The sequence below is a fragment of the Lissotriton vulgaris genome, chromosome 3_2 (genome assembly GCF_964263255.1).
Source record: "Lissotriton vulgaris chromosome 3_2, aLisVul1.2, whole genome shotgun sequence".
In the NCBI taxonomy this organism is placed as follows: Eukaryota; Metazoa; Chordata; class Amphibia; order Caudata; family Salamandridae; genus Lissotriton; species Lissotriton vulgaris.
In genome coordinates, this window is record NC_141690.1 from 258,653,103 (window position 1) to 258,678,139 (window position 25,037).

General features: G+C 49.3%; 1 protein-coding gene across 2 annotated transcripts in view; it reads right to left on the reverse strand.

The window, feature by feature from the left end:
• Nucleotides 1-25,037, reverse strand: part of LOC147725631 (retinol dehydrogenase 12-like) — a 112,320-nt gene that overhangs the window by 68,115 nt on the left and 19,168 nt on the right. The window lies entirely within an intron of this gene.

The window sequence follows — 25,037 nt, forward strand, 5'->3', positions numbered from 1 at the left end:
GAGGGGGGGGCTGCACTGACTGCAAGCCATGAACCCAGAGGGGGGGGCTGCACTGACTGCAAGCCATGAACCCAGAGGGGGGGGCTGCACTGACTGCAAGCCATGAACCCGGGGGGGGTGCACTGACTGCAAGCCATGAACCCAGAGGGAGGGGGCTGCACTGACTGCAAGCCATGAACCCAGAGGGGGGGCTGCACTGACTGCAAGCCATGAACCCAGAGGGGGGCGGCTGCACTGACTGCAAGCCATGAGCCCAGAGGGAGGGGGGGGCACTGACTGCAAGCCATGAGCCCAGAGGGGGGGGGTGCACTGACTGTAAGCCATGAGCCCAGAGGGGAGGGGCTGCACTGACTGCAAGACATGAGCCCAGAGGGGGGGGGGCTGCACTGACTGCAAGCCATGAACCCAGAGGGAGGGGCAGGGGTCTGCACTGACTGCAAGCCATGAACCCAGAGGGAGGGGGGCTGCACTGACTGCAAGACATGAACCCAGAGGGGGGGGGCTGCACTGACTGCAAGACATGAACCCAGAGGGGGGGGGCTGCACTGACTGCAAGCCATGAACCCAGAGGGGGGGGCTGCACTGACTGCAAGCCATGAACCCGGGGGGGGGGTGCACTGACTGCAAGCCATGAACCCAGAGGGGGGGGGCTGCACTGACTGCAAGCCATGAACCCGGGGGGGGGGGTGCACTGACTGCAAGCCATGAACCCAGAGGGAGGGGGCTGCACTGACTGCAAGCCATGAACCCAGAGGGGGGGCTGCACTGACTGCAAGCCATGAACCCAGAGGGGGGCGGCTGCACTGACTGCAAGCCATGAGCCCAGAGGGAGGGGGGGGCACTGACTGCAAGCCATGAGCCCAGAGGGGGGGCTGCACTGACTGTAAGCCATGAGCCCAGAGGGGGGGGGGCTGCACTGACTGCAAGCCATGAACCCTGAGGGAGGGGGAGGGGGCTGCACTGACTGCAAGACATGAATCCAGAGGGAGGGGGCTGCACTGACTGCAAGACATGAACCCAGAGGGGGGGGGGCTGCACTGACTGCAAGACATGAACCCAGAGGGGGGGGGCTGCACTGACTGCAAGACATGAACCTAGACGGAGGGGGCAGTGGCTGCAAGCCATGAACCCAGAGGGAGGGGGCTGCACTGACTGCAAGCCATGAACCTAGTGGGAGGGGGGCACTGACTGTCACGACTGTTGATCCTCAGGGTCGGAATGATGCTCTAATGGGTCCACCTCCAGACGCCCCTGCACTCTAGCTAGGTATCTCAGAGTGCAAGGTAGTCAGGTGAGGGAAAATATGGGCCGAAGGACAGGAACATCCGGTACAGGGACCTGAAATGACAAGAGGCAGGCGTTAATCTAACCCCCCCCTTTATTCTACTCTTCAAATCTTTACTGTTATCACGAACCCTCACCTGATACTGCTCAGGATATGACTCTTCCCCTGTGTGTGTCCCTTCTTCAGCTAAAGATATAACAATAAAACAAAGGTTATAGCCCTCTGGTAACCATATAGTTATTACGTGTGTGTGCTCTGATGCCCTAACACTCATTCACTCACCAGTTGCCAAAGAAGGGGAATCAGCAATGAGATCACCGAAGGTAATGAAGAAGGAATAGACTCTTCCTCCACTCGTTGTCTTCAGATACAATCTCTGATGTTCCTGATGGAAATTATAACATAACTAAACTGAAAAAACAGCCACCCGGCTTATCACTCTGTGTTTCACGGAATCGAAGTTTAACATAACCGACTTAGGAGGGGGCAATCCGGCGTCTCCTATTCTCGGTAAATGTTTCCTCAGATGAGCTCATAGAGTCGGTGTGCAGCGAAGGGGGAAATCCAAGCGTCTTCGCAAGCACACCCGAAAAAGTAACAAAGCACCTCAAAGGCGTGGAGGGGGCAATCCAGCGTCTCACACGCAAAGAACAAACATAACACCAGCCGGTGTTCAGAACACAGTTCTAGGCTATAAGCGTGAGCGAACCGGAGGGGGCAATCCGGCGTCTCCGAGTTCCTCACAGAACAGCCACAACAGTTCCGCAAGCGCGCGGAGGGAGCGATCCTGCGCCTCACGCGCCTTGCGTATGACTCACACAAGACCAGGCAACACCCGTCTCGTTTCCAACTTGCTCCACAGCCACAGAGCAAGAGACGAACCTCACCTTCCCAACAATCCGCGGGGACAGGGCGTCCGCCAGCAACCGCATATCAGTGGACAAATCACGAGCACCTCTTACAAGGTCCCACAGGTATTTATACATTCAGTCAATCCTTCAAGGTGCAAAGCATTCTGGTACTTGTAGTTTATCATCTGGGCAGGCACAATTGTCAGACCCTGACAGTATGCCCCCCTGCCCTGTGCCTCCTAGCACCGGGCTTACCCGGGTTACGGGCATAGAATGAACGGACCAATCGAGGGGCATGCACTTCACAACTGGGCTCCCACGAGTCGTCTTCTGAGCCGTATCCCTTCCAGGAAACAAGGAACCATAGCTTCCCCTGACGGAGCCTGGCATCCACGATGCGACGCACTTCATACTCCAATTGGCCATCTCTCAACACCGGCGGGGCTGCCTTGCTCCTTACCGAACCAGCCGGCTTCAACAGACTGCTGTGAAACACAGGATGTATTCTCATGGACATGGGCAGTTTCAATTTATAGGCCACAGGATTGATCCGTTTGATAACAACGTATGGACCTATGAACCGTGGGTGAAATATGCTGCGATACCGGAAGCGAATGTTCTTAGTGGACAACCAGACTCTGTCCCCAACCTCATACAAAGGACTCTCCTGTCGATGCTTATCCGCCCATTTCTTATATACAGTCTTTGCTCGGACAAGGGTTTTCTGTATACGTTGATGTGACTCCAACAAGGCCTTTACATGGGCGGCCACAGTAGGGTAGTTCTGGATTTCCTCTGGTATGGTCAACGGAAGAGTGTTAGCATGAAATCCTGTGTTGGCCTTGAACGGTGTTTCCCCAGTTGAACTATGCCATGCATTATTATAGGACAACTCAGCCAGCCAGAGAAGAGAGACCCAAGAACGGCTAGCTTCTTCTGAATAGCACCTCAAGTACTGTTTTAGTGTCTGATTCAGTCTTTCGGTCTGTCCGTCCGTCTGAGGGTGGAAACTGGTGGATAATGCGTCCTCCACCCTCAGCGCCTTGCACCACATACGCCAGAACCGAGCCACAAACTGTGGTCCCCTGTCCGAGACGATCACGCGAGGGATTCCGTGTATCCGGACCACCTGTGTTAACAGTAGTTGAGCAGTCTGACTGGCAGTAGGAAGATTCTTGCATGGAATAAAATGTCCCATTTTTGTCAGACTGTCTACCACCACCATGATGGCGTTGTAACCTTGGTCCATGGGCAGCCCTACTATGAAGTCCATGCTAATGGTGTGCCAAGGGCGGGACGGAGTGGGTAGTGGTCTAAGTTTCCCACGACTCATGGAATGATCCCCCTTTGCCCTTGCACAAGCATCGCAGTGCCCAATCCACTTTTGAAAGGCTCTTTTTATTGCCAACAGTTCTTTTTCAGAAATTGAGTAGTTGCCTTCAGCGGAGTTCAATTTCCTGGACAGGAAGGCAACAGGATGTAACTGGCCTGTGACCCTATCTCTTTGCGATAGGACTGCTCCTACTGCGACGTCAGAGGCGTCCGCCTCCACTATGAAGGGCAAGTCCAGTTGAGGATGTTTCAGGATAGGGGCAGAAACAAACGCTTCCTTCAACAGTTCAAACGCCCTCATGGCTTCGGTGTTCCACTGAAAGGGAACTCCTTTGCGTAACAGCTTGGTGATGGGTGAAGCCAACAAGGAGAACTGGGAAATAAAACGCCTGTAATAATTGGCAAACCCAAGAAAGCATTGCACTTCTTTCACGCTCTTTGGCACTGGCCATGCACTCACCGCCTCAACCTTCCTTTCTGCCATGTGAAACCCCTTAGGTGTGAGTATAACCCCCAGAAATTCCACTTCCTCTACGTCAAACTCGCATTTACTGAGCTTGCAGTAGAGCCGGTATTCCAAAAGCCTCTGTAACACCAGGAGAACATGACCAGTGTGCTGGTTGCGTGAATCTGAATAAACAAGGATGTCATCTATATATACGATGACAAACCGGTCCAGGTATTCCTTCAACACATCATTAAGGAAGTATTGGAATGCCGCCGGGGCGTTGCAAAGCCCGAACGGCATTACCAGATACTCGAAGAGTCCATATCTGGTCTTGAAGGCCGTCTTCCACTCATCACCGCTGCGAACCCTGACCAGGTGGTAGGCACCACGGAGATCCAACCGGGTGTAGATCACTGCCTCTCTCACCTGGTCCAGTAGCACCGGGATGAGGGGAAGAGGGTACCGGTTCCTTATGGTCTGTTTATTTAACTGACGATAGTCAATGAGGGTACGTAACTCCCCATTGGCTTTCGTCGTAAAAAACAAAGGGGACGCTGCCGGTGAACGGGAAGGTCTAATAAACCCTATGGAACTAAAGTGTGTCAGGTATTCTTGCAGATGTTTGGACTCAAGCTCTGATAAGGCGTACACCCTGCAAGAGGGAACAACAGCGCCTTCCACCAAATCTATTCTGCAATCGTACTCCCTATGGGGAGGGAGTACTTCAGCCTGTGCTTCACTGAACACCTCACTATACTCGTGGTATACACTAGGCAGGATGGTTATTTTTTCCGCTGCAGTGGCTATGTGTGTTACTTGGGCCAGGGCTATTGTATGGGAGGAAGGGGTACACATGCAGTTGGCCTGACATTCCTCCGACCGAAAGCTCACAGTTTTCTCTCTCCAGTCAATGGAAGGGTTGTGTTTTTCTAACCATGGGATACCCAGTATCAGCTCGTATTGTGGAGCCTCGATGATATTCAAATCGATAATCTCGGTATGTTTAACAACACTGTTCTCCAGAACCAATACCACCTCCTCAGTACGTTCAACAATAGGACCAGATTTCAAGGGGGTACCATCCACTGCCAACACGGTTTCTGGATTTTTGGTAGTCACTCTACCTAGCCCCAAACGGCGCACAAGGCCTTCGTCCACAAAATTCCCAGTAGCCCCTGAGTCTATCATGCTCCACACTGAATGTTCTTTGCCCTGGCTCACCAATAGGGAGGCTAAGGCAATATGTGTTATCGGGACCTTGCCATCTACCGAGGCCAATGATGTGAGTCTCCATTCATTATTCTCCTGCCTATCACTCACGGAGTGACTCTCAACACTGGCGTCAGGGTCAACTGTGGTAAGAGCCACCTTCTTGGCTGAGTAAAAGGTTTTGGATCTTTTGGGTTTGGAGGGACACTCCTTAACGTAGTGTCCCTTCTTCCCGCAATACATACAAAGCCCTTGAGAGCGGCGGCTCTCTCTTTCAGCTTTTGTGAGAGGGGATCGAATGGCCCCAACATCCATAGGTTCGGTTGAACTGTCACCAACCCTTGGAGCCGGCGGAGGTAAGTGACTCACTGGATCAAAGGATCTATCAGATTTCCTTCGGTCGCCTCCCCGCTCCCCTATTCTATGGTCCAGGCGCAGGGTGAGATTGATTAAATCAGTACATGTGGTAGGTTGGGGATCAATCTGTACTATGATGTCTTTTAACTCGTCAGACAAGCCCTGGTAATATAACGCCATCCGCTTGTCTTCTGGCCAGCCTGTCTCCGTCACAAGACGATTAAAAGTGGTCATATATGACACTAAATCCTTCTTCCCTTGTCGGAGCCCCAACAGTTCCTTATCTGCACTAAGTGTTGTTGCTCTCCGATCAAACACCCGTTCGAATTCTCTACGGAACGCTGACCAGTCATTTAAGATGGGATCATCGTTCTTAACAAAGGGAACCGCCCAATTCGCTGCGTCCCCAGACAAGTAGGAAATGGCAAACGCCACTCGGGACATATTATTGGGGAACGAGGCCGGCCTACATGAAAAATGAAGAGTGATCTGGGTTAAGAAGGCTTGAATTCTCTGAGGATCACCAGAGAACCTCTCCGGACTGGCTAGAGGTATTGGAGGAGGCACTGTTACTTGAATGGTGCGCCCTCCCGGTGCTGCATCGAAAGGATTAACCTGTTGTCGGTCTAACCTCTCTTTTAAGGCAGTGACCTCCACCTTGGACGCCGCCAGCTCTTGTTGTACAAGCAACAGAGCCTGGAGCACGTCGTCCATAGTGGCCATAGCTAGAGCCTCCTTCCGACCAGGAGGTAATAACAACGTGGGCTCGTGATTCTGTCACGACTGTTGATCCTCAGGGTCGGAATGATGCTCTAATGGGTCCACCTCCAGACGCCCCTGCACTCTAGCTAGGTATCTCAGAGTGCAAGGTAGTCAGGTGAGGGAAAATATGGGCCGAAGGACAGGAACATCCGGTACAGGGACCTGAAATGACAAGAGGCAGGCGTTAATCTAACCCCCCCCTTTATTCTACTCTTCAAATCTTTACTGTTATCACGAACCCTCACCTGATACTGCTCAGGATATGACTCTTCCCCTGTGTGTGTCCCTTCTTCAGCTAAAGATATAACAATAAAACAAAGGTTATAGCCCTCTGGTAACCATATAGTTATTACGTGTGTGTGCTCTGATGCCCTAACACTCATTCACTCACCAGTTGCCAAAGAAGGGGAATCAGCAATGAGATCACCGAAGGTAATGAAGAAGGAATAGACTCTTCCTCCACTCGTTGTCTTCAGATACAATCTCTGATGTTCCTGATGGAAATTATAACATAACTAAACTGAAAAAACAGCCACCCGGCTTATCACTCTGTGTTTCACGGAATCGAAGTTTAACATAACCGACTTAGGAGGGGGCAATCCGGCGTCTCCTATTCTCGGTAAATGTTTCCTCAGATGAGCTCATAGAGTCGGTGTGCAGCGAAGGGGGAAATCCAAGCGTCTTCGCAAGCACACCCGAAAAAGTAACAAAGCACCTCAAAGGCGTGGAGGGGGCAATCCAGCGTCTCACACGCAAAGAACAAACATAACACCAGCCGGTGTTCAGAACACAGTTCTAGGCTATAGGCGTGAGCGAACCGGAGGGGGCAATCCGGCGTCTCCGAGTTCCTCACAGAACAGCCACAACAGTTCCGCAAGCGCGCGGAGGGAGCGATCCTGCGCCTCACGCGCCTTGCGTATGACTCACACAAGACCAGGCAACACCCGTCTCGTTTCCAACTTGCTCCACAGCCACAGAGCAAGAGACGAACCTCACCTTCCCAACAATCCGCGGGGACAGGGCGTCCGCCAGCAACCGCATATCAGTGGACAAATCACGAGCACCTCTTACAAGGTCCCACAGGTATTTATACATTCAGTCAATCCTTCAAGGTGCAAAGCATTCTGGTACTTGTAGTTTATCATCTGGGCAGGCACAATTGTCAGACCCTGACACTGACTGCAAGCCATGAACCCGGGGGGGGGGGGCACTGACTGCAAGCCATGAACCCAGAGGGAGGGGTCTGCACTGACTGCAAGACATGAACCCAGAGGGGGGGGCTGCACTGACTGCAAGCCATGAATCCAGAGGGGGGGCTGCACTGACTGCAAGCCATGAACCCAGAGGGAGGGGGCTGCACTGACTGCAAGCCATGAACCCAGAGGGAGGGGGGCTGCACTGACTGCAAGCCATGAACCCAGAGGGAGGGGGCTGCACTGACTGCAAGCCATGAACCCAGAGGGGGGGGCTGCACTGACTGCAAGCCATGAACCCAGAGGGGGGGGCTGCACTGACTGCAAGCCATGAACCCAGAGGGGGGGGGCTGCACTGACTGCAAGCCATGAACCCAGAGGGGGGGGCTGCACTGACTGCAAGCCATGAACCCAGAGGGGGGGGCTGCACTGACTGCAAGCCATGAACCCAGATGGGGGGGCTGCACTGACTGCAAGCCATGAACCCAGAGGGGGGGGGCTGCACTGACTGCAAGCCATGAACCCAGAGGGGGGGGGGCTGCACTGACTGCAAGCCATGAACCCAGAGGGAGGGGGAGGGGTCTGCACTGACTGCAAGCCTTGAGCCCAGAGGGGGGGGGGCTGCACTGACTGCAAGCCATGAACCCAGAGGGAGGGGGAGGGGTCTGCACTGACTGCAAGCCATGAGCCCAGAGGGGGGAGGGGGCTGCACTGACTGCAAGCCTTGAGCCCAGAGGGGGGGGGCTGCACTGGCTGCAAGCCATGAGCCCAGAGGGAGGGGGAGGGGGCTGCACTGACTGCAAGCCATGAGCCCAGAGGGGGGGGCTGCACTGATTGCAAGCCATGAACCCTGAGGGAGGGGGATGGGGCTGCACTGACTGCAAGACATGAATCCAGAGGGAGGGGGAGGGGGCTGCACTGACTGCAAGCCATGAGCCCAGAGGGGGGGGGGCTGCAATGACTGCAAGTCATGAGCCCAAGGGGGCGGCTGCACTGAGTGCAAGCCATAAACCCTGAGGGAAGGGGAGGGGGCTGCACTGACTGCAAGCCATAAACCCTGAGGGAAGGGGAGGGGGCTGTATTGACTGCAAGCCATGAACCCTGAGGGAGGGGGAGGGGGCTGCACTGACTGCAAGCCATGAGCCCAGATGGGGGGGCTGCACTGACTGCAAGCCATGAACCCAGAGGGAGGGGGCTGCACTGACTGCAAGCCATGAACCCAGAGGGAGGGGGCTGCACTGACTGCAAGCCATGAACCCTGAGGGAGGGGGATGGGTCTCTACTGACTGCAAGCCATGAACCCAGAGGGAGGGGGAGGGGGCTGCACTGACTGCAAGCCATGAGCCCAGAGTGAGGGGGAGGGGTCTGCACCGACTGCAAGCCATGAACCCAGAGGGAGGGGGAGGGGGCTGCACTGACTGCAAGCCTTGAGCCCAGAGGGGGGGCTGCACTGACTGCAAGCCATGAGCCCAGAGGGGGGAGGGGGCTGCACTGACTGCAAGCCATGAGCCCAGAGGGAGGGGGAGGGGGCTGCACTGACTGCAAGCCATGAGCCCAGAGGGGGGGCTGCACTGACTGTAAGTCATGAGCCCAGAGGGGGGGGGCTGCACTGACTGTAAGCCATGAACCCTGAGGGAGGGGGAGGGGGCTGCACTGACTGCAAGACATGAATCCAGAGGGAGGGGGGCTGCAGTGACTGCAAACCATGGACCCAGAGGGAGGGTGAGGGGGCTGCACTGACTGCAAGCCATGAGCCCAGAGGGGGGGGGGGGGGCTGCACTGACTGTAAGCCATGAACCCAGAGGGAGGGGGGGCTGCACTGACTGCAAGACATGAGCCCAAGGGGGCGGCTGCACTGACTGCAAACCATGAATCCAGAGGGGGGTCTGCACTGACTGTAAGCCATAAACCCTGAGGGAAGGGGAGGGGGCTGCACTGACTGCAAGACATGAACCCAGAGGGACGGGGGGGCACTGACTGCAAGTCATGAACCCAGAGGGACGGGGAGGGGGCTGCACTGACTGCAAGCCACGAACCCAGAGGGGGGGCTGCACTGACTGCAAGACATGAACCCGGGGGGGCTGCACTGGCTGCAAGCCATGAACCCAGAGGGGGGCTGCACTGACTGCAAGCCATGAACCCTGAGGGAGGGGGCTGCACTGACTGCAAGCCATGAACCCAGAGGGGGGGGCTGCACTGACTGCAAGCCATGAACCCAGAGGGGGGGGCTGCACTGACTGCAAGCCATGAACCCAGAGGGGGGGGCTGCACTGACTGCAAGCCATGAACCCAGAGGGGGGGGGCTGCACTGACTGCAAGCCATGAACCCAGAGGGAGGGGGGCTGCACTGACTGCAAGCCATGAATCCAGAGGGGGGGGGGCTGCACTGACTGCAAGCCATGAACCCAGAGGGAGGGGGCTGCACTGACTGCAAGCCATGAACCCAGAGGGAGGGGGCTGCACTGACTGCAAGCCATGAACCCAGAGGGGGGGGGGGCTGCACTGACTGCAAGCCATGAACCCAGAGGGAGGGGGGCTGCACTGACTGCAAGCCATGAACCCAGAGGGAGGGGGCTGCACTGACTGCAAGACATGAACCCAGAGGGGGGGCTGCACTGACTGCAAGCCATGAACCCAGAGGGGGGGCTGCACTGACTGCAAGCCATGAACCCAGAGGGGGGGGCTGCACTGACTGCAAGCCATGAACCCAGAGGGGGGGGGCTGCACTGACTGCAAGCCATGAACCCAGAGGGGGGGGGCTGCACTGACTGCAAGCCATGAACCCAGAGGGGGATGGGGCTGCACTGACTGCAAGACATGAATCCAGAGGGAGGGGGAGGGGGCTGCACTGACTGCAAGCCATGAACCCAGAGGGAGGGGGCTGCACTGACTGCAAGCCATGAACCCAGAGGGGGGGGCTGCACTGACTGCAAGCCATGAACCCAGAGGGGGGGCTGCACTGACTGCAAGACATAAACCCAGCGGTCGTGAACTCAGAGGGAGGGGGTCACTGACTGCAAGCCATGAGCCCAGAGGGACATGTACTCAGCCTGGAAAAGGATTCAGACAAAGCAGCAGCGAGCCTCAAACGTATGTGAACTGCTCAGGACTCCAGTGTTCTTTCCGATGTCTCTATTTTTCCAAATACATATTGAACCTGCATTAACTGTTACCATTTTCGTTACAGATAAACATTTATTTTTCTCTATACCATGCGGAGACCTCCACCTCTACTATGATGTATCCCTTAGGTAAAGAATAGAGAAAATGAAAAACGAAGATTATATTCACAAATATTTTATGTTACATCTTAATGTAAATTCATTTAATATATTTACTGTAAATGTAGAACAAAATAAAAAATGTTACCACACTATCAAATTAATTTGAAATGAAACTTTAGGTAATGAAAATACATTTACATATATATTACATTAAATGTATTTTTCTGAAGTTTAAATTAATAAATTGCTTTTTAATGTTCATGAAAAATTATAATTATTAAAGGCCAAGTATTACATTAATTTTAATTAATATAATTTATTTTATAATATGTATTAAAATACCACTAAAGGTCATTAAAATATTTTATAATTAAGTAATATATACATACTATTTATCTATATTTTTGACATTAACTGCTATTTATTTATATTTCTGACTATTAAATAATTTTCTTTCCCTACCTCAAATATTTTCTATGGGAGAGTGTTGCAGTGCCAGTGTTGATTAAATGCAATGCTGGACTTTTGACTGTTTTTGTTTTTGTAATAACATTCAGTCGGAATTTGCGAATATCAAAATGTAATAAACTTACTCAAAAGTGTAAACTTGCTCAAAAGTGTAAGTCACCTTTGTGAATCAGGCCCTTGATATGTAATACACTTTAACGTAAAAGCACGGCAGGCTAAATTGAGCAAAATCAGAAGCAATCCAGGATGCTTTCTTTTTGGCAAGTTTTTGGGTCCACATGTTTCTCAGAGCAATTAACGAGGCTACTGATCAAGCCAGATTGGCCGAGCCAGTGAGTTTGCTAAATGTTTTCAGCTTAATTCCCTAAAATACAACATTTGCTTATCCCGCGCGCTATCAGTGGGCGGCGCCTCTCACTTTTGCTCTTGTAGGACAGAAGAATTCACTATAATGTTTCGCTTTACACGCAATGTTTTATTAACTAGGAGCCTTTATTCTGCCTCCTTGGTACGTGGACAAACAAATAGATGTGTCAAAGCGACAGTTTCTTACACGTTCCTCTTCTGTCTCTTTCTTTCTATATATCTCTGCCCAGCTTTCCTCTCTCTCTTCTTCCTTCCCTATACTTCTCTTCCTCCACTCTTTTCGTTTTAATGTTTTTACTCTCTATATCAATCTACAGTTTTCACTGGTATTGACTCTATTTCTTTCTTCTTTTCTGTTTTCTGTCTCCTTAGTTGTTTAGGCCTCACTGAGTCAGCGCGCATGCGCTGCTCTGCGAGACATTTAGTAAAGGCTTGTCAGCTTCGAACAGAAGCTTGTGCGTTTAAATTAATCCGCGATTGGCCTTTGCATGTGTCTTTCTAAGAAAGACAGCACGCAATTGGCTCAAGGTGGGTGCATATCCCCCCTTCTCTGGCTTGTACAAATAAGTTGGAATTCAATCGCTTTGAAAATTGCAGTTTCATTGTTGTGAAATACGTCCCTAAATTCTACTTTCTCCAATGTGTAAAGGGGTGATGATTTCCCTGGGGGGGGGGTAACCGATCGACTGCGCCCACAAGAGCTTTAATGAGTTTCGGGGTGCTGGTATTGTACAAAATATCTTAGAAGGTACTTCAACTCTTAATAGTGCTACCTTGTGCCCGCATTTCATGTCTGGAATAAAACTATGGGTGTGATACAACTTCCTTCTTCGGTGAAGGAGGGACCGGTTCATACATGGCGTGGACTGATAGCGCTGCAGCCTTGATGCAGGTTGTGAGACAGCCATATAGCGATACGGTCTATGTGACAGAATTGGGTAGAATTGGCATGTTTGTCATAGGGTATGGTGACTGACATATTAAAACATTCATATGTATATTTATTTTGTTACCAACTTTGAGCTTGCTGCTTCTTCTGGTGGGTGGCCACAAATGGATTCAACCTAGCAAGTGAGGATCTAGCTTTTGTGGGGAGGCGGGGGGCCTGAGGCCGGAGGAGGAGATTAACCCCCGTCCCCCCCTCGCAGTGGAATTTGAGAGCTGAATCTGTGGCCTGAAACACCTTGTGTGCCTCGCCACCCTCAGAGCTGCACACACCAGCCTTGCACAGCACTTGCTTCCTCTTCTGCACACCATATTGGGATGAATGCTACTTTGCTGCCCTATATGCCTTTTTTCACCGACATTTTGGGCAGCTGCCCATGGTGTGGATTTAATGAGGTGGACAGTAGGGAATTGTGGCCACCCAAGTCGTTCTCTGTGGAACCGCTGTGCTGTTGGCCCGTTATAAACTTTCACGTATGCTCGACGGATGGACAGGGAGTCTGAAGAGGCCTGAAAGTCATGGATTTGTGGTTCCAGATCCAGACTGTAACTGCAGTGTGCATACCTTGGATGTATTCCATTGGCGAGTCATTATTAGACTTGAATTTGTACAGAACAAGGAAGATCAGGACAGGTTATTCGGAGCAGGTGTATTAATTAGCACCGATGCAGGTTTTATTGCTGCAGTGCAAAGCTCAAAACCTCTGTTTGTGCCGTAGTAAAGCTGTGTCTTCTGGAACTAAATCACTGCTGCTCACTGAGGCCTATGCAATGGGATTGTGCGGAGTCTGCTTAAATGTCTATAATGCACGTGCAGGAAGATAATATAATAAACCATACATGTGAAGGGGAATACTATTTTTAATGGGGATCATAATGACCCACCCGAGGCTTTGCCTCATGAGTCGTCACGCCTTCCCACACACAATGAGTATATACATATTGTACTCTGTATAAACGTCATGGGGATTTTCAGAGTGTATATGCCACTGAGTTTCTGCCACAGACCTATTCAAGCATTAGGTGCTCTGCAGTGGGGTTCTTGGGGCTGCTGATGCAGTAGAGGTTGGCAAGCCACTTGAAGGCTCGAGCCAGATGCTTGGCTCTGGCTGAGTGGGAGTAACTTTTGGGCCCTGAAGCCCAAAATGAGTGAACCTTCTAGTGGCTATGCTTAATGCCCGTGAAACTCATTCGCCAGGAATTAAAGACAAAGTATGAACCCATTGATTTAAGAAGGAGAGTAAGATGCCCATCTATTTCGTAATGAGAAACCAGGAAAACTCGAGATCAGTCCTGGCTTTACCACTCGTCCAAACTGTGTGATCTTATAAGTTTTGTCACTGTACCTGCCATTTCTTCATTATGAGAACACCTTGTAATACAGGAGTTCGGGCGTGCGCTGTGCTAAAATCTCATTTTATTTAATAACTATAAAACTTCCCAGTGTTTATTCTCCTAGGCCACATATGGTGCATATGACCGCTGACCTGCCTCTTAGTTAACAGATTATTGTGGTGGAGGGCCTGGTTTTGTATGTGAGCGACTGGGAGAGATCAGATGTATGTGTGGTAACCAGCTGAGTCCACTCCCAAGTCCAGACAGAACCGGACCCAGTAGGTCATTTTCGCAGAGTCCTTCTTGGCCTGCAGACTATCGGGGCACCTGCAGCCTGCGGGGAATGAATGTATGTTGTAGGTACGTAATTACCGCAATCAGTGCTTGGAATGGAAAAACTGAAGATTTATAGAGGAAAATTTAAAAAATGCACTGAGCGCATAACGCCGTCCGTATGCGTGGGAATCCTGGGCCGTGAAGTAGTCTATGCCCGAGCTGGGCGTGCGTGGCACCGTGGAGGAACCTGCATACGCAGCCTGTGACCGGTTCCAGACCGCCCGCGCCTTCACATGTACTCACTAGGGCCTGACTCTGCCGGAGGGTGGTGGTCTTCCCAGAAGGGAGGGCATCCCAATTTATTAAAAAAAATGCTCCTGAAGGGATGCACAGGGTTGATATGGTGAGCAAGAAAGCAGTGTAAACTGACCCTTGCATGTCATTAATAGAAATATTCCCATACCTAACGCACGTTTGGTCCATTTTAGCTGCACAAAAAGGAAACGTATAATCCAAGCTTCAATTTGGATGAGATCTTTTGGCCAGAAAGTCTTTTAGTTTCCTTGTTAGGTCTCGCAGACCTGCGTTGCAGCGCATGCGCGCTGCTCGGTCTGCGAGACCTCTTGTGATGACATACATTTCAGAAGGGGACTTGAAGCCCCGCCCCTCATTGGAAGGCATCATCGTTTATGGTAAACGGTGGCCTGGCATTGAAAAGGAGGCTTCTTTGTTGCCTACCTTTCTCCTTTTGGTCCGGCCCATCCGGACTGGATCGCCTGCTTCATGGCTGTCGTGAAGCAATTTCTTATCTCAAGGAGGCGTGTTATATAAACAAACCTGTTGAGATCCAGTCCAGATGGGCCGTCCCAAAAGGAGACAGGGCGCCGTTTGTTTATATTTGCATCAAGTGAAAGCGCGATGCAAAAATTAACAGGGGCTGCCTTCCCCCAATGGCAAGCGCTTGTTCTTCACAGCGGGTGACCCCACTCCACCGCTGCCCTTCCCACTCCGCCCAAATCTTTTCACCACTCAAAACTGCGGTGCCGTTTACTTAAGTGCTGCATGGCAGGTGTTGAAATGTCAGTTGGCATAATTAGAGCATGCTGCACTAAGCCATGTTTTCAAGGCTGTTCTCTGCGCCTTGACACCTTCACTGGGAGTTTCTGAGATCGGCTTGCCTGTAGGCTGTCCGCCTTATACGAATGTAGGTATTCTTGAAACGTGGTGGCAGGTTGTGACTTGGAAGGTGGTTCGGATTCAAAATGGGCCTGGTAGGCATTTTTTACTAACTCAGTGTCAGAACCATTCTTATTTGCTGTAGTCAGGGTACATATAAGCTGGCTTCAGGTTCAGCGATCACAGATCCTGCTTGGTTACCTTTCACCCTCCAGCTGCATCAGAGCGAAATTTAGTTTTATTTAATCGCGCAATGGCGACAGCTTTTATTTTTTATTTTAGGACTTCTGCCCTGTGCCTATCTGTGAGTGAGGGAACAAAGCAAGGCGCATACATACCAGTGGGCTTGAGGATGGCATATAGGCTTCGGGAAGGGAACATGGCACAATTTTTATGGCTTTTGCGTGCACACCATGCACTGTGCTGCCCGGTCCTTTAAATCAAGCATGTGGTCAATAGAACTGCCTGCTCTACACACGCACATTTTTACGCTTACAGTGGATATCGCTGGAGTTCTGGACGGTGCATGCTTATTCGCTGTCCCTGTTTATTTGGAGCATGCGCATTATTAGAGACGAAAGGACATGCCGGGTGAGCTGCAGACAGTCACAGGCCTGCATGTACGGACTGGGTATAGGGTGACCATACATTCTATTTTTGCCCAGACAGTCCCGGTTTTTCACGAGCTGTCCCAGCAAATTTCAAGAAATTAAGCTCATGTCCCGGTTTTTAGAGAGGGTCGGCTGAAAACTCTGGGAGGTATCTTTTTAAGTTTTGCAAAGCAGGGATAGTTAGCTGCTGTTATAAGAAGTCAATATAATTAACAAGCATGCTACTGGCTTCAAAATAGCATTTTATGTATGTTCTTACTGCCTCTTATGTAATTCTCTGCTATGGAGCACTGTCATTTTGTACGCTGGGTGGGAGTAAAATTGTAGTTTTTCTATTTTTGGGAAATGTCCCTGTTTTTGGCTTTAAAATTCTGGTCACCCTAGACTGGGAGGCTCACAAAACACTGAACATTTGAGCACCTCGAATCCAAAGCCGACTTACAGGCTCTTAATTTTCATCAGACCCTGGAAATTTTTAACCTTCAACAAAGGGTTAAACAGCCCACACATCAAGCTGGTCACATATTAGATGTGGTATGTACGAACTTTCCCCTTCTAGAAACCCAATCTCCTGTCCCACAAATCTGGACTGATCACAGTCTGATCCCGTTTTGCATCAAAACCTCACGCCCCCAGAATTTAATCAAATCCAGTTCACATTCAGAGAACTACGTTAACTGGAAAATGGTAGAGGAAAGTTTCAAGCTTAAACCTATCATCCAGACACAGATCCCTAGTCTGACTGGCGACGTAGAACATGACTCAAAACGCTTCCAGAGCTGGATGCAGCATGAGATTAAAGTACCTGCTCCACCCAAACGTCCCCGAAGAATGGAGAAAAGAGGCAAGACAAATGCCCCCTGGTTTACCCCAGATTTAGCCAAAGCCCATCTATTATGTAAAAAAGGCGAACGCAATTGGCGTAAAACTTACGACACGGCAGACAGAAACTCTTATATCCAGCTGAGGAAGATATATCATTCCAGCATAAAAATTGCCAAGAAAGATTTCTATATCAATGCCATCAAGGAAGCTAAACAAACACAAAAAACATTGTTTTCGATAGCTAAGACTTTTACCCATCCCAGAGCGTTACAGCCCGAAATATCTCCATCCCAAGAATTCTGCAATCAAATAGCTGACTTCTTTGAGGAGAAAATTGATTTAATACAGAAAAACTTTCCTATACACCAAGTCTCTCAGACTTCTACCCTCTCTGATCAGGGCGAAAACACAATTGGAAGTCTTAAAATTTTCACAACGGTTAGTCTTTCCCAAACATGTGAAGTAATCCTAGCCTGTAAATCAGGTGCACCCTCGGACCCCTGCCCCCCTAGAATTCTCCATCAGTTAATTGATGTGGTGAATCCAATCATAAATAAAATTGTAAACTCTTCCCTCAATACAGGTATTGTCCCACGTGAATGGAAACAGGGAATTGTAAAACCCTTGATGAAAAAGCTTAATAAATCATCTTCAGACCTCACCAATCTACGCCCAATATCACTCCTCCCAGTTTTGGGAAAAATCACTGAACAGATGGTTTATGAGAACTAAAAAGCCATATAGAAACATACAACGTCCTCCATCCCCAACAGTCAGGTTTACGTCCTCATCATTCTACGGAAACAGCATTGATGGAATTGACAGACTCCATAAAGCTGCTGCAGGATCAAAGAAAGAACGCCGTGCTGATTCTATTGGACCTCACAGCGGCGTTCGATACCATCTCGCACTCTATACTGTTGGGCAGATTACAAGATATTGGTATCTCAGACGTGGTTCTTGCGTGGATAACATCCTTCTTAACAGATAGATCCCAAACCATTGCCTTGGGCCCTTTCCTTTCTAAAGAGAAAAGGGTTCGGTCTGGAGTCCCTCAAGGTTCCATTTTGAGCCCTCTACTTTTTAATGTTTATTTGATCCCACTTACTCCCTGATTGACTCATTCGGCATACTCGTAACTTCGTATGCCGATGACACTCAACTCATTGTGCCATTAGATGAAAATTCCACTAATGCTGAACTAAATCTTAAAAATAGCTTGAAGGACGTTTTCCACTGGATGGAAAAAAAAACACCTTAAATGTAACGTCAGCAAGACAGAAATCCTCCCAATGGGAAAAAATGTCAATTTCTGTCCCAGCCTTTGGTGGCCAGAGGACTCCACCGCTCCCCCCCAGACCGTAGCGACAGCAAGAAATCTCGGAGTCTTGTTCGACACCGAGTTATCCTTTGATCAACATGTCAGGAATGTGGCAGGATGCTGCTTTGGCATTATAAAATCTCTTAAAAAGTTCTTCGACTTCTTGCCCACTGACTCAAGAAAGGCGGTAGCAGTGGCTCTAATCCTCGCCCGCCTAGACTATTGCAATGGTCTGATGGCAGGAGTGAAAAAATCTACACTGAAAAAACTTCAAAGTGTACAACACTCAGCAGCCAGATTAGTATTAAAACTACCCAGGAAATCCTCAGTATCAGCTGCCTTAAAAACTCTCCATTGGCTGCCTCTGCATAAAAGAATACTTTTTAAGATTCTAATCATCGCATTTCGGGCATTCAATTGCACAGGCCCGAAATATCTCACCAGGCGCTACCCCCACTACAACCCTTCCAGGACTCTACGATCCTCTAGTGACAATCTAATAAAGCTAGCTAGGTTCAACTTTAAAACCAAAGGTGGCAAAACCCTGACTTATCTATCCTCTAGAGCCTGGAACTCCATGCCCAAAAATCTCAGGTCCCAGACTCAAGAAACCCAGTTTAGAAAGCAACTAAAAACCTGGATTTTTAATCTCCCAGACGAATACGTCATGGCCGCCATGTAATTCTGCTTATGTATCTGATTGCATACTATGAAACCAGCGCCAAGATGCTCCTTCCGGAGCGATAGTTGCGCTCTACAAATACAATTACAAATTACAGGGGTGCATGGTGGATGCAGGGAGTGGGATGACAGTGCGCAGGGGACAAGAGTGCCCCTCACTAAGATGGACGCCTTCAGAGTGGACGCCATTTTCCCACAGGCAGGCATGAAGGATTCACTCTGGGAGCAGTGGAGCAATATCTTGGCTGAGCTACAGCAATTTCTAACTATTACTTAGTGACAAATTAGAATAAAAGGTGGATATTTGTAAGATTTAGTTACGTTATTAAACGGTGTACTGTTGTTGGCGGTCATGTGACGGGTACAATCTAACTCCACTAACTAAAAGCATGTTGCACCTGATGCAAAGTACCGACCGCGGCTGCTCGGTCCCAGGGCTTTGCTTCTGCACTGGAAGCGCAGCATACTTGGCCAACTGTGCCGGGGCAGTAATCCTTCTCACCCCCAAACGCACACACTTTCAGTAGACAAGTCAGAAGGGTTTGCCAATCATTCAATTGCGCTCGAACTCTGGGGATTTGATTTGACACCCTAACACATACAGCGCCGCTCGGTGTGTGTTAATTGGACCAACACGCTGGGACCATTTAAAAGGAAAGACCCAGGACGGCGGATGTTTTCTAAAAACACGGAGGGCACAGTTTGCCCTATTCACAGAACTACCTTAAGACAAAATCCTAAACTTACTACCATTTTGGTTTTCACAGAAGGCACTTACTCATTGATGAGTAAGTGCCTTCTGTGAATACCAAAATGAGTAAGGGCCTTCTGTGAATACCAAAATGAGTAAGTGCCTTCTGTGAATACCAAAATGAGTAAATGCCTTCTGTGAATACCAAAATGGCAGTAAGTTTAGGATTTTGTCTTAAGTTAGTTCTGTGAATCAGGCCTAGTGTGCGTGTGGAAGGAGGTAGGGCTGCTATTCAGGAAGCATTGTTTTCTCCCTGGAGCCTGAGGGGGAGAGGGGTGGCGGTGAGTCTGCAATGGTGGGTGGGGTCCGGTTGAGCACGATTGTGATATTTTATCTTGGGTTATCTTCTCCAGCAGATCATGAACGCGAGCAATCTATTGCACATTCATACAAAACATAACTACCAAAAGCTGGGTCACTTTGTACCAGGTCAGTCTTCACTCCCAGGCTCAACCAACGGATTTTTTCTTTTAAGGTACAGAAACCATTATCAAGTTTTCTTCCAAAAGAAAAAAAAAATAACATCACGCTCCTTTAAAGACCGCTCTATGGACCTCCTTTATGTAGAACTTTGCCACTTCTCTAACTCCAAACTATGAGTTGTCAACAACTACCTTGACAACTTGTACAACACAACCATAGGGAAATTCATTGACTGCAAAAGACCACTGAGAACATGACCCAAAAAGTCAACCCCTTGATAACGTCATACTCCTAAACCTCTCAGAGAAGGCATGCACTGAGTAAACAAGGGTGAAAAAGATGGATGACCGCCCCCCCCTACCCCCAATGACCTCTCTCTTCTCAAAGCAGTCAGATTGTAAACCACTATCAAAGCCACCTCACACTAAAAGAAAGTGTCCAGGAAAAGCAAACCCTCTTCAAACTGCCCAGCATTGCCAGAGACTTCAATCCTTCTATCAGTCAACAAGTGTAAAACATCAACCGCTTCTTGACCCAGAAATCCACAAAAAGAGATCCCATTTGAAACAGACATTCACCCTGCTTCCAATATCAGACTGCTCTTCTCCAAGCTGGACACCTTCAACCTTATCTCACACAATGAACTCACCACCATCTTTTTCACTCAAGGACACTGCATAGAAAGAGAGCACTCTCAGTCATTAAATGTCTTTGGTGAGAAACCATGACCCTTGTCTCAGCTCTGTCACTGTCTTCCTCAGTTAAGGCACCTTCATGCAAACCGTAAAACAGGAGAGATCCTATTGTTGCTGTAAAAGCAGTTGACCTCCCCATCCAACACCACATAAAAAACGAGCTGCTTACCAAAAACAGGAGAAGAAAATCAGAGAAAGAAGTATCCGCACGCGCCCAAGAGTAGATCTGAAAGAATAGCATCTTCAAGTTACCAATCCATGTTAAGATAAAGGTGTAGCACGTGGGCGGCTACTCCTCAAGTTGCTGGCAATGCCCTGCTCATCAGAGACAAAACAATCCTTTCTCCTGATCCTGCTGAGCCTTTCTGCAGTCCCAAACACAGTCTGCAGTTTGAAAACACACATGGATTTCTCTAACACAGGCCTGGTAAACCTTTCTGTAGCCTCCACCACAGCCTGCATCCTGAAAACACACATAATACATTTCTCTAACACAGTCCTGCAACTGTTTGCCTCCTCTCCAGACAACGGCGATTGCAAAGGGGAGCATTAACATCCTAGAAATTGTCCATGTCCTGCAAAGTTCCATAGGGTTATACACCCATGCCTATCATTGGTTGTATGACGTTAGAACGCATACTTTTACAACGCATACCTTTACAATGCAGTTTTTACATCGCAACTTCCTTTACAACGCATTCCATTCCATCGCATGACAAAACATCGCATTTTAAGAAACTACCTTTACAACACATACCATTACAACGCATACCATTACATTGCATTTAAGGTAAGTATTGAATAGTATAGGGGTAGAAATTACTATTCTAACTCCAGGGGGTGCAACAGTAGGGTAAGTGTGGGATAGTGTAGGGGTTAAAAATTACTATTCTAACTCCAGGGGGTGCAACAGTAGGGTAAGTGTTGGATAATGTAGGGGTTAAAAATTACTATTCTAACTCCAGGGGGGGCAACAGTAGGGTAAGTGTTGGATAATGGTATACGTTGTAATGGTATGCGTTGTAATACCTTCGCTGTAGTGACATGTGATGTAATGGTATGTGTTGTAATGGTATGCGTTGTAATGGTATGCGTTGTAATGCCTGCATTGTAGTGACATGCGTTGCAAAGGATGTTGCGATGTAATGACTGTGTTGTAAGTGTAGTGCGATGTAATGGTTGCGTTGTAAAGGTTGTATCCCCTATCATCATCATTCTCCACTTGTAACACCTCGGAGCCATAGTTATGGCGAGCAACATCAAGATCCATCAATACACTCATGTTGGTCAGGTATGCCTCGAAATCAAAACCCGTCTCAACTTCAACCCTCAAAAGAATGTGGTCCTCGTTTATGAGATTTTCGCACAGGACAGTAAAGCAAGTCACCTCACTGTGCTGCCCTATGCCAAGGTGAAAGGCCACAAATGCACCATATTTAACCACATGGATGCTGAAGGTCTTCTTGTCCAGCGCTGGGCCATAATGTTAATGGGTGTACTCATGACGAGCTGAGCTCGTCATGAGCATCGAAGGTGTTAAGCAATACGGTGCATTCCTATCCTTTCGCCTTGTGCTGGTGCTGTATCGGCAGCCTAGCGTCAACGTCGGCACCCTTGCACCAATGTGCAAGGGTGCCTAAGCTGCATGCAGGATTATTTTTGTGTAGGAATTTGCACCTTCCCGCACAAAAACAATCCTAAGAGGCATTTTCTTTTTTCTGTGTCTGCTGCAGAATGCAGCACACATGAAGTGAGGAAAAAACTGGGAGAAATAAGCATATTTCTCCCCGCTACGCCTCACCTCAGGAGGTGGATGGATTTGGTGCTGTCCCAGGTTTACATCACTTTGTAAATCTGGGGCCGCCTCAAATTCAAATTCCATGGGTGTTGCGGGAAAACCCACCGCAACAACCATGGAACGCCGCCCGGGTGCAGAGTAAAAGGATGCCGCGATTTGTGCTTCTTTTCCCACCTCGTGATTTATGAGGTCACTCAAAGCCACACAGGGTGGAGTAAAAGTCACGCAGGACTCCCATCAATACGCCTCTGAATTCCCCCTGCTCGACAAACGCACCAGCATTCTTAGAGTGAAGCATGACTGTTCACCATGAACCGGGACCCCTCAGTCCCAGCTGGCAGAGAACACACATTGACTTGGATTCACCAGCGACACCACGGTACAGCTCTCTCTTGAAAAAAAAACACTTTAGGACAACACCACCAACTGTGGACCTCTCCCACCTGGAAAGAGGCAATGCTCTGCCCAGTGGCATCCTCGACTCCACACTAGCACCCTGGGAAGTGCTACAGCACAGATTGAAAGGTTTGACCACATCACAGCATTGATGAGGGACCAACATTGGGTACAACTCCAAGCATGCATCATCTTCTAGACCAAGTGCAGCACCAGAAAGGCAATCAGAAGCAAAATAACTAATCACCTCAAGCAGATAATAATCATCTTAGGAAGGCAGACAGCATCACACCCGGCACAAGGCTAGAGACGAAGAAATGCAAGAAGAAAACAAAAAGGCAGGGCTACTCCAAGGTCCTTCTATGCACCAAGCATCTCAACCAACCCATCATTATCAGAACAGTTGGACGCTCCTGCAGTTCAGTAAAGGAATGATTCCTCCTGGAAGAGCACCACAGTTGGACACAACAGGAACACACATGCTACCTACCACCTGTCAGTGACCCTGTGATCATGCCCCTGGGTTTGCACCAGCTGTTTAGCACTCTGTGGCTTCTCGGCTAGGTGTGTGCTATGGAAATGCTTCTGCATACATACATAATACCTACTCACAAACATACATACTTAAGCAAAACACTTCACATACACTAGTACTACACAGATATGCCATATAACGTGAACTCAATACGCCAACCACAACAAACACCTCAAATAGCACACAACACCCAAAAGAACACCTTTAGACTGAACTTTACACACACATCCTCAGCAGCACAGACGTACCACTTAATCGAGTGCCAACATGCTCGCCGCAGCCTGTAAACAAATGGCTAGTAGCAGAATATGCTCCAGAGGTTGTTCTATCGACTGAGTTGCCCATCATACTCCTAACGAGCTGAAGTGTTTAAAACCTGCCCCTCCATTCCTCCTCTTAATCTTACATGTATGTATGTATGTATGTATATATGTATTCATGTATGGGATCTATAGAGTGCGCAGATATTCCAAAGAGTGCCCCGATGCTAGTTTCCAAGGCCTACTGCGCCTCATGATCAACCTATTACTCTTTTTGGCAGATCCATGTTTTTAACTTTCTTTAAAGGTTGCTATGGATAGGTATAGATAGGTATAGATAGGCATGACTCCCTAGTCTGTTCAGAACAGCCACACTTACGAGCGAGTCAATGGTCCCTTGGCCACCCAAAAGAATAAATTATCCATCAGCCTGTGACTGAGACACCAACACTGAACTTATGATGGCATCTATTTGCCCACTGCCCTCATGTGTGCACATCTTGCAATGTCGGTCTTTGTTCTGTCACTTGATGCCCTGTTTCGCCCGCCATCTCCTTTGCACCCGCGATCAAGAGCACCAGAGGCTCCTCGTCTCGATCCTGATAAAGAAAGTAAAGTCATAACCACTGACTTCAAAGGGACCCTGACAGCCTCTTCGTTGGCCATCTTGACTGTTCTACCAAGATTTACATGATTATATCGGCCTCTGTGCACACCTACGCGTCAACAGCATGGCGGTCCCGTTAGAAACTGGGGTAAGACCCTGGAACCTAAAGGGATAATAAACGCGTTGACTCTACGCTCCAGCCTGATGCATGGATTTGCCTGAAATTTCACCGATTTTGAGTTAGAGGACTTGTGCATCATTTTCAAAAGTTAACTGCCTGGGGTACCCCACTTGGCAATAAACATCCCACAAAATGATCTGTTCAGGAGCTTGGTCTGTCAGAGTTGCCAGGTTTCACCCTCTGAAATTGCCTTGCATCTTACTGGACTCTTTGACCAGCCACATGGAATTCAGGGAACTGATAAAGGCCAGTCACTTTAAAGAAAACTGTCAGTCTGCGGACATGTAGTCACGTACACCACCAATCTCCTCATCCAGCAGGCAACACCACCAGGGGTGGCTCCTCCATTGTGGCGGAGGAGCATCGACCCACCTGCTGCACGTGCACCAGGCACACATATTAACAAAATGCATTAAACACCATTTTATTAATGTGTCCAAGGATCAGTGTGACAGCAGTGGGCAGGGCTGATTAGCAGGGCCGGACTCGGAACCAAAACCGGCCCTGGCAAAGTGCTCGGCTGGCCCCCCAGGGGGGGGGGGGGGGGGGGGGGGGGGTTGGAGGTGCCCCTGAGCTCTCTGCCAGTCCGTGCCTGCTGATTAGTGCGATCGTACTAGTAATGCAGCCCCATGCCAGTGCGCAGATCAGATTGTCCAGCTGCCTACAGCCGACCAGTCTCACATGCGTACTTCAAAGCCTGCAATCCCAAAGCTGAGAAACAACTGA